This window comes from Eupeodes corollae, chromosome 1 (assembly GCF_945859685.1).
Source record: "Eupeodes corollae chromosome 1, idEupCoro1.1, whole genome shotgun sequence".
Lineage (NCBI taxonomy): Eukaryota > Metazoa > Arthropoda > Insecta > Diptera > Syrphidae > Eupeodes > Eupeodes corollae.
In genome coordinates this window covers 250,598,104-250,607,496 of record NC_079147.1, presented here as the reverse complement: position 1 = coordinate 250,607,496, position 9,393 = coordinate 250,598,104, and the positions used below count along the sequence as shown (strand labels likewise).

The following is a 9,393-nucleotide window of genomic DNA, read 5'->3' as shown; positions in this document are numbered from 1 at the left end:
TAGATATAGCACAAACGTAAAAGGTGAATTAAGAAACTCTCACGTGGGTTATCATATCTTTACCTTCACATAAACCCTCCGCTTCGCCATCATACCTCAGCATTTATTTGAAAACCTTGGTGGTCCCCGTATTTTGCTGTGATGAAGAGGCGACTTTTAACCGAAATAAGGATACAAGAGAGAGAGAAAGCTTAAAAATATCCACATATACATAGAACATATTCAGAAGCACTGGAATATTTGTGTACCTGCCTTATATTGCATTCATATTTGCATAACCTTGTCACGTATTTGAATTAATTAATTGAAAGGGTAGATAGAATAGATACACGGGACGGGTATGGATGTTGGGAAGTTTTGCTTTAGAAAGTTATATATACGGGTATTATTTTCAAAACTCAGTTGATGTATCCAAGGGGATTTTATTTATCCTTTAAATTGAAACAATGTTTTTCTGTGGCATGTTATGTAGAAAGTGTATAGTGTATAGAAATGATGGCAGGTATGTGCGGGGCACACAATTTATCTGCTACAATGTTATGCTCTGTCGAATTGTGTGGATTATTATATGAATTCTTGAAATGTGTTCTTTTGGTGCTGTGGATTTTTGTCCGAAGATTTTTGATGAGAAAGAAACATTCTTGTCGCATTAAAAGTTAATTTCTTTCTTTTTATGTAAAATTGTCAGATTTGAGTGAAGAACATTTTTAGAAATAATTTGATATGATGAATCTTTTATGATGACTTTAGCTGCGAAGATTATTTTGCATTGTTTAACATAAACATCCAAGAAGGCTTTTGAGATAAAAAAGAATATGATTTATAGGGGGTGCAATTTCACTATAGGACTTACGTTCTTATTGTCTTATTTTGTGTTGGCCCCGAGTTAAAAATTTCTGTAACTATGGCTTAAATCTAAAAGTTCCAACACATTTCAATGTAGATATGTATGTTGGTAATTAAATATAGATTCAAGTTTTGTAATAAACTGAATTTCGATGAAATTGGATTGTGCCACTATTGCACTAACATAACGGTCTGAAATTATCACACCAATTTTTACCATTTTTAGTAGCACTTGCGTAGGTACTATTTTTTGCAAATTTAAATTTTTTATGGAAAACCCGACTGTTGGACTTTTATACAAAATTTACTGAATGTCGAAAACAATATTTTCTGTGAGATAAAATTAGTTTTAAAGCCAATATTTTTAAATTTGTATTTGAGGTGAAAGTAAATTTTTACGAAGTTGTAGTATTCATTATTTTTTTTAGGTTTTTATTAACTTCACATAGGAAGTTATTTTAATTGGTCCGATTAATTCAAAATGAAAATTTTGACATTTCTAGGCAAGGTCCCTAGAGTCGAAATAAGTATTTTTAGAGAAATGTCTGAGTGAGCGTGTGTCCGTACTTTCGCAACTCTTTTTTCGTCGACCATAGCTCAAGAACCAGAAGAGATATCGACTTCAAATAAAAATTATTATACAGATAATAAGGCAGATAGATGCAGAAAGGGCTCTGAAGAAAATTGAGTGGGTGTTTTTTTTTTACCATAGCAGTTTAAAAAAAAGGTGAACATTTTGGTAACCCTATATATCTCACGAACGAAAAACTCTAGAGACTTGAATTAAATTTTATATTGTGTCATGATGCCAAAAAATTATAATTTTAGAAAAAATAAATCCAATTTACTGCTTTTTGTAAATCAAAAAACTGAAAAAAAATTTGTTACCTCGAAAATTTAACTAAAAAAAGAGTTGTAGGTATTTCCAAAACAAATTCTTGTAAAAAAGAAAAACTTTTTTAAAATCGTCGAAAATTTTGAAAAAAATCGAGTTGACAATTTTTTTTTATAAAAAATAAAACCATAAAAAATCATTGTTTAAAGTTGGTAAAAATTTACTTTTGACTTAAATATCTATTATATTATATAAAAATTGAATTGATAGTTTTTTTTTTAATTAAAACCTACAAAATAATAAAAAAAAGTTGGTAAAAATTGATTTTTGACTCCAATAACTTTTCAAAACTTTAAGACAATGGCCTTAAACTAATTTAATTTTTTTTTTTAATATTGTTGTCAACATTCAGTAAAATTTTGAGAAAAATCGAATTGACAGTTTTTTTTTACAAAAAATCAAAATTTTCGATTCAAATATCTTTTTCAAAATTTCAGATATAGGCTTTAAATTAATATTGTTTTATAAAAAATATTGCTTTCAACATTCGATACAATTTTGAGAAAAATCGAACAGACATTTTTTTTACAAAAAGTAAAAACATAAAAAAGCATTACTAAAAGTTTGTAAAAATTGATTTTCGACTCAAATATCTTTTCAAAAATTAAAAGAATCAAATTAGTTTCATCTTAAAAAAATATTGATGTCAACATTCAGTAATTATTTTTTTTAAAACCAGTCAGTTGTTTCATAAAAAATTAAAATCTACAAAAAGCAGTAAGCAAATTTGTAAAAAATTGATGTTCGGTTCTCGATATCTAATGAACAGTAGAAGGTATTAAGTTTCATTCATCCTTTTTTTATATAAGAAATAAAAACATTTAAGAAATGCTACTGAAATTGGTAAAAATTGGTTTTCGAACAAAAATCTCGTTCACAAAAATTTGTTTTTAACCGTTTAAACTTTTTTGTTCGCTGTTAGTTAAGACATTTTATGAAGTCGGGCTGGTGGTTTTAAGACTTGGAAGCCCGCAGGTATTAGCAAACATTTCATTAAATTTCGATCTATAATATTTAGAATGTCAATCATAAACTTGACAGTTTTTTTCTCGAATCGAAACCTTTCATACAATCGTCTTTATCTATTTTAAAGGGTTAAGTAGAGCTTCCGTTTTTTGTTAGTTGGTATCATTCCAACATCCAGAAAAATATTGATATATGCTTAAGGCTTTTGACATTTTAATTTTTGATTTTAAATTTTTAAATAAAATGTCTCGTCGGAACTTAATTTACTCAATCAGTTTTTATTTTTTGACATTTAATAGATTTAGGAACAGCTTGAATATAGGTTCCGTCGTGTTTACTTTTAGATTCCAGATTATCGTTTTAAAATGGGCTTAAATTGTCTGTGAATAAAATAACCTGAAGTTTAATTTAGCAAAGATAAAATCAGAACTTATCAAGGAACTATAAATATGACCCTATGTCTTCGGTCTAAAGGTTCGGAACGCATTCAAAATCATTATTTCTAGTATGTTTCCTCGTGAGTTTAAGAATAAAGTGTTTGATAATTTCAAAATACAATCTAGAAATTTACGATAAAATTGAATATCCTAAAACAAACAAAGGAGAACTGTTAAAATAGAAAAATCTCACCTCATCTCTTTGTTTCTGTAACTTGCATTTTTTCATGTGTGAGTTCAGCCTAAAAATAATGGGATCGACAACCGCAACAAGCAAATTAAGCATTCAAACTAATACATGCATAATACATATACAAAATAAGTTTTAGCTTTGAAGTCAAAGTCAAACTGTTTTGTCACTCGTGAAAGAAAGTCATACGTGCATACATGTAATTTTTTTTCATACATGTTTCTAAGTACCTATATAAAATAGTGCCAAAAAAGAAAAAAAAACACTTGACATTTAAAATAAAAAAAAATAATATAATATATATTCTATTAAACTCCCCCCCCCCCCCCATATTATTTTCTGCATTCGCCCCTATTTCAAGAAGCAGTAACCGTAAGCAAAAGTTTAAATGCCACAGGTAGGGATTGGACTCAAGACCTCGAAAAGTAAGAGCCTATAAAAATGCTATCAAGAAAAGATAAACTTCTGATCAACATGTCTTGAAAAATTAAATTGAAATTACAATTAAAGTTAAAAAGTTCCGAAAATATAGACCTCTATATTTGGTTTCACATTTTAAAGTTCTTCAAATGAATCTTCGGTCTACAAAATATACCATTTAAACCTTTTTTCTGATTTAAGCCTTTATTCTATCTATTTCATAGATCAGATTAGTCTAATATAAATTTACCGAACGAAAAAGTGTTTCAGGTCAACTAGTTAGCTTGAAATTAGAATTAAATAGATAATATTAAAACTTTAAACAATCTCTTTTTGTGTGTGTATATCCACCTTAATATATCCTCTTAATCCGCATAAATTGGTAACATTTATAAAAATATAAAATACCACTATTACAATTCCAATTATAAGCAAGTTTTTAAATAGTTTTTCACTTAAATTATAATGAAGGAAACTCCTTTACCTAAATCCCAAAAACCATATGACTTCCTGGATTTTTTCTCACTCCATAGCGATCTTTAAGTACCAAAATGAGTTCTAAAGTACATATATATAAACACATTACAAACCTTCTCGTACATACATACATACTATCGTACATAGATACAATTCCCATTAAGCATACAGAGAAAAGACAGAAAACACATGTGGAAAATCAAAAGCCTCCTTTAAAATAATTATACAAAATCTAACTCGCGCATTAGGAAACCCTTATATCCTCTCTCTCGCTGCCTTTTTACAGACACTGTACATATATTTACATTCTTACCTACATTTTTACATTAGCAACTTATATTATTATAAAATATCCCTTTTTCGAAAGGATTGCGAGATTGAGACAACCGGAAACTCCCTTTTTAGCTTTGCATAAGAGAGATGCGAACAAAAAGGATATAATGACAGTCGTAAAATAAATTTATGCTTTTATCCAGAAAGAGGACAATGTACCATCATCATGGAAAGAATACCTATATCTATATCTAAATTCATACTTTTTGTTCTCGAGAAATAGTCCTTTTCTCGGTTAGAGCAATTAGCATGGCCAGCCTTCTCATATCCACCGGGTTGGTACATTTATATGGAATTGTCTAACAGCAACTGGGGTAGGTTGAGCTGGGATGAGGTGTTGGCTTGCGTATAATTATTCAAGAACGGCATCTCGTCGGAATGATTCAATTTATTTTTGGGAAAATTTCGCCCCAAAGTGGAAAGCAAATAAGTTTTGAATTGTTTCCAAAACATCACACATCCCCCATCATGTGTGCTTTTGACCCACAAATACAGTTTCATTTACCCGATCACACCTCCCCTTACCCCTCTCTCGAGCTTCTCAATCGGTGTGTGGTGAATTGTTGAAAACTTAATGCGACTCGGGTTCTCATCAGTGGCAGGAGCATTTCGCAGAAAGGACTCATCAATTGGGCAAGTCTGATGAGTGTTTGCGAAATATCATCACATCACGTAGCCAAGTAATTAAGAGTCCATCTGACACAAAACATGAGACCCCATTAATTAGACATATGAAAATGAATCCACTGAAATTCAGATACAGCATCACAATAATTTAATGTGGCCATCATAGAGCGATATTTCATAAGTTTTTAGATTCCAAAAACGCCTTCACTAAAAAGCAAACATTTTAATTTGACAGATGAACATGAAAACCAGATTTTGAATAAATGTAAAGTGTTGCACTCATAATGACGAAAAAGGGGAGAGGAAAGCTTTTAATAACCTATCTAGAAATTATCAATAACTCTCGAGTGGAGAACAAACTGTGGACCGATTTGATTAAAGGGAGGCACTGTCATAATTTTATGACGTTGTTAATGGACCGTGAGAGGCATCAGCGAGTGTGTTTGTATGTTGAAATTTAAACTACAAATGCCGCTAATAAATCCAACTAAAATAACACACACACACAGAAAAACGCATGTTTCATTAAAATTTCATTTGAAAAATTTATATGTTACACGATTGACAAGGATGATTATTAGTATCACGAATGTTTTTTAAATATTTAAAATTATTCGTAAGGAATTTTTGTGTAATGGGTCAATTCAAATTGAGGCACGATGATGATGGAAATTGAAATGATGATGATGGAAATTTTTATAAAATGCAATCAAATTAAGATCTTTATTAACTAATCCAATTAAAATGATTTAGAATATAAAACTTTAATATTTTTATAGAGAATTTGAATTAGAGCAAACATAATTGATAGCACATCTACCGTGAAACATATTTTTGTTTTTATTTTATATATTTTGTTTGTGAATTTTAAAACCGTTTTTAAATAACTATACCTATATCTATCTAAACTTCAAAGAGGGATATAAATTGTGCTTGCACTCTGTAAATATTTTTTTTGGAGTTAATAGAAATGGAAAATATTTAGGACAATTTAATTAGAGAAATTCTTGTGTAAAATAAAAATTGCTCTTTGCTTTTCTGTTGGATTTTAAAAAATGTCAAAGCAAGTGAGAGTGAAATTGTTTGGATTAAAATGCATGGAATGAAGGTTAGAGGCAGATACTTTAGTATAGACCAAAATAATGTACAACTTTTTGGTAATTTGGATGCGATCTAGGGCAATTAGTGTATCTGAAAATAATTCAATATATACCTAAGTATATAAATTGTAGAATTTTTATTTCTCTTGTTTTTCAAGGCTGCAAGGTGTGGTTAGCTGTTAAACCCAGGGCGGATCCAGACTTATAATTTTGTTTATATTATGCGCGCACTAAAGGGGTTATGAATACCCTTACAATTATTAAACACATTGCGAGCATTTAGGGAATGAGGATAGGATAAAAATGGAGAAACCGATGCACATTTGGTTTCGAATGTCTGCATTGTAATGAGTGGGAAATATTGACTCATTCCATATTCGCGTCTAAAGAAATAATCTCTGTACTTAACAGTTCGTCCGAAATTTGGCTCTAAGGGAAACTGATGGGCATTCCTAGCAGTACGGGTATTACAGTTGAATTGTTTAAGAATGCAACTGGCTATTTCAATAAAGAATTGTTTATAAAAATAACGATAAAACCATGACAGGTATGAGACCTTCCGTTGGTGTTCAAGGGAAGCAAATGTCTCAGAGAGAGAACAATCTCCTATCATTTTTAGAGTTTTTTTTTCAATTCTGTCCCAAAGACTTAGGTAAGTTATTGGGGCTCCAGCCCAAATATGAGAATTATATTGGAGTTTAGGACGAACAAAAGCTTTGTTGATTATAGCCATATCAGAAGGGGTAAAAAACTTCTTGCATCATCGGAGAAAACCAAAGCACTTAGCAGCATTTTTGGAGATGTAAAATATGCTCCACAACAAGTGGTTTGTGATGCACATACCGAGGACTGATAGTGGTTCAATCTCCTCGATGCAAGTACCACCCATAAATAGTGGCATTGGGGGAGAGTTACGCTTTTGCGACAGTAGACAGCATTGAGTTTTCGAAGCATTAAATTCTACATGGTTTTTGAATCCTCATTGAACAATACTGTCAAGATCACAATTTAATGAGCCTATCAAACGCTGCCGTTGGTAGTCCACATCCGAAGAACAAGGATGAGAATCAAAAAACGCTTATGAAAAACAGAGGGTACTGTCAGCGAAACAATGAAGTGGGTTAGAAGTTTCAGACAAAAGATCATTTATGAATATAAGGAAGAGAGTTGGAGGCAAAACAGAGCCATGGGGCACACCAACGATAGTTAGAAGGGGAGGAGGATTCGCCTTTTTTAGGAACACGCTGGACAAATGCAGTTTTCCATCCACTTGGAAAGAGACCAGTAGAATAAGACAGATGGAAAAGCTTACGTAGTGGTTTTGCCAGCGTTGAAGAACAACTCTTCAGAACAATAGCAGGAATACTATCACGCTTAACATATAGACGAGATTTTACGAACCGCTTAAAAAATGTTCTTTATTGTTCTGTAAAGGAATCTTACAAAATTTAAATAAAAAAAGAGGCTAGGATGCGACCCACATTGATAACTTCCCATCCCCTCTGTCAATTTGTCTGATTTAAAAGTTTCTAGGTTTTTGTGTTGGGTTAAGATAGTTTTTGAAATAGTTAAGTTTAAAAATCTAGTTTTCTTAAATATATTTTTAGTTAAAAACAAATTTTTAGTAAATTTGGTAGCATTTCTTAAATTTTTATAAATTGAATGAATGAAATTAATTTGACGGATATCAAGAAACGAACATGATTTTTTTAAAAATTTGCGTACTATTTCTATTAGATTTTATTTTTTTTTTATGAAAAAACGCTCTGTTGGATTCTTATAAAAAAATACAGAATATCGAAAACAATATTTTATGTAAAATAGAAAAAGTTTGAAGACAATATGTTTAATTTTTGAAAAGCTAATTGAATCGAAAGTAAATTTTTCCCAACTTATTATTTTTTTTTTATTATTTTCTGTAAAAAAAACTGTCAGTTCGATTTTTGTCAAAATTTTTTCGAATGTTGAAAACCATATTTCTGATAAGACAAAGTATGTTTGAAGCCATAATCTCAAGTTTTTGAAAAGATATTTAAGTCGAAATTCAATTTTTAAAATTTTGGAGATTTTTTTCAGATATTAAAAACGTTTTTTTTTTTCATTGCACAAAATTGATTTAGATATGAAACCATTTTTATTCGTAAAATTTTTTCTGTTTTTTTCGATTTATAAAAAACTGTTAATTGGATTTTTATCCAAAAATATACTGGTCTGATATCAAGTTACAATATATAATTAAAAATTTAATTCAAGTCTCTAGCATTATTGGTTCGTGAGATGTTAAGGGTTAACCAAAGGTTCAACTTTTTTTTAAACTGCTATGGTAAAAAAAAACCAACCACGCACCTTTCTAGATCTTTATGCCTTTTTATCTGTATAACAAAATTTATATGAGTTCGATATCTCTTCTCGTTTTTGAGCAATGGACGACGAAAAAACGTCGCGAACACACGCACGCACAGTCAACTTTGTAAAAATATTTTATTTTGATTCTAGGGACCTTAAAACCTCGAAAAATGTCAAAGCTTTCTATTTGAAAAATCGGACTCATTACAAAAAACGAAATTTAACATTAAAACAAAAAATAATTTCCTTTTGTGGGGGGGGGGGGTTCATGACCCTTCGTGCCTTTAGCCTCTACCTTTACAAAATTCAACTGATCCTACAATATGCAGGAAAGAAAAAGCAGTTTAAAACTGAAGTAAATTTTCATAAAAAAATATATTTTAAGATTAAGTTCATTTTAAGATTAATGGGTACGTCAAAAACTTAATTTTTTAATTAAAAACGAGATCAATCCAAGATCGTGCAATTCACCCCTGTTAGGAGTAAATTCTGGGCTATCCAAGATGTTTAGGCCCTCAGTCCCAAAGAGAAATAATTTGACCTCGTTGAACTATATCTTGTTTGGTTGGTTCCTGATGAAAGTTATGACTTCAAAAATATTTCTTCTATGAGATACTCGTACATAACCAAACCGATTTTAATATCATCACCACCCGATATTTTTTCACGTGCCCTCAAAAAAATTCTCATGAATTTTTAAAGTTCTAAGTTACACGGCTTTTTCAAACTACAGGTAACATATTTTTTCTAAATCTC

The 9,393-nt window shown here is 30.4% G+C and overlaps 1 protein-coding gene across 1 annotated transcript in view; it reads right to left on the bottom strand.

Annotated features, from left to right (window-relative positions):
• Positions 1 to 9,393, bottom strand: part of LOC129941290 (leucine-rich repeats and immunoglobulin-like domains protein 1) — a 273,125-nt gene that overhangs the window by 6,315 nt on the left and 257,417 nt on the right. The window lies entirely within an intron of this gene.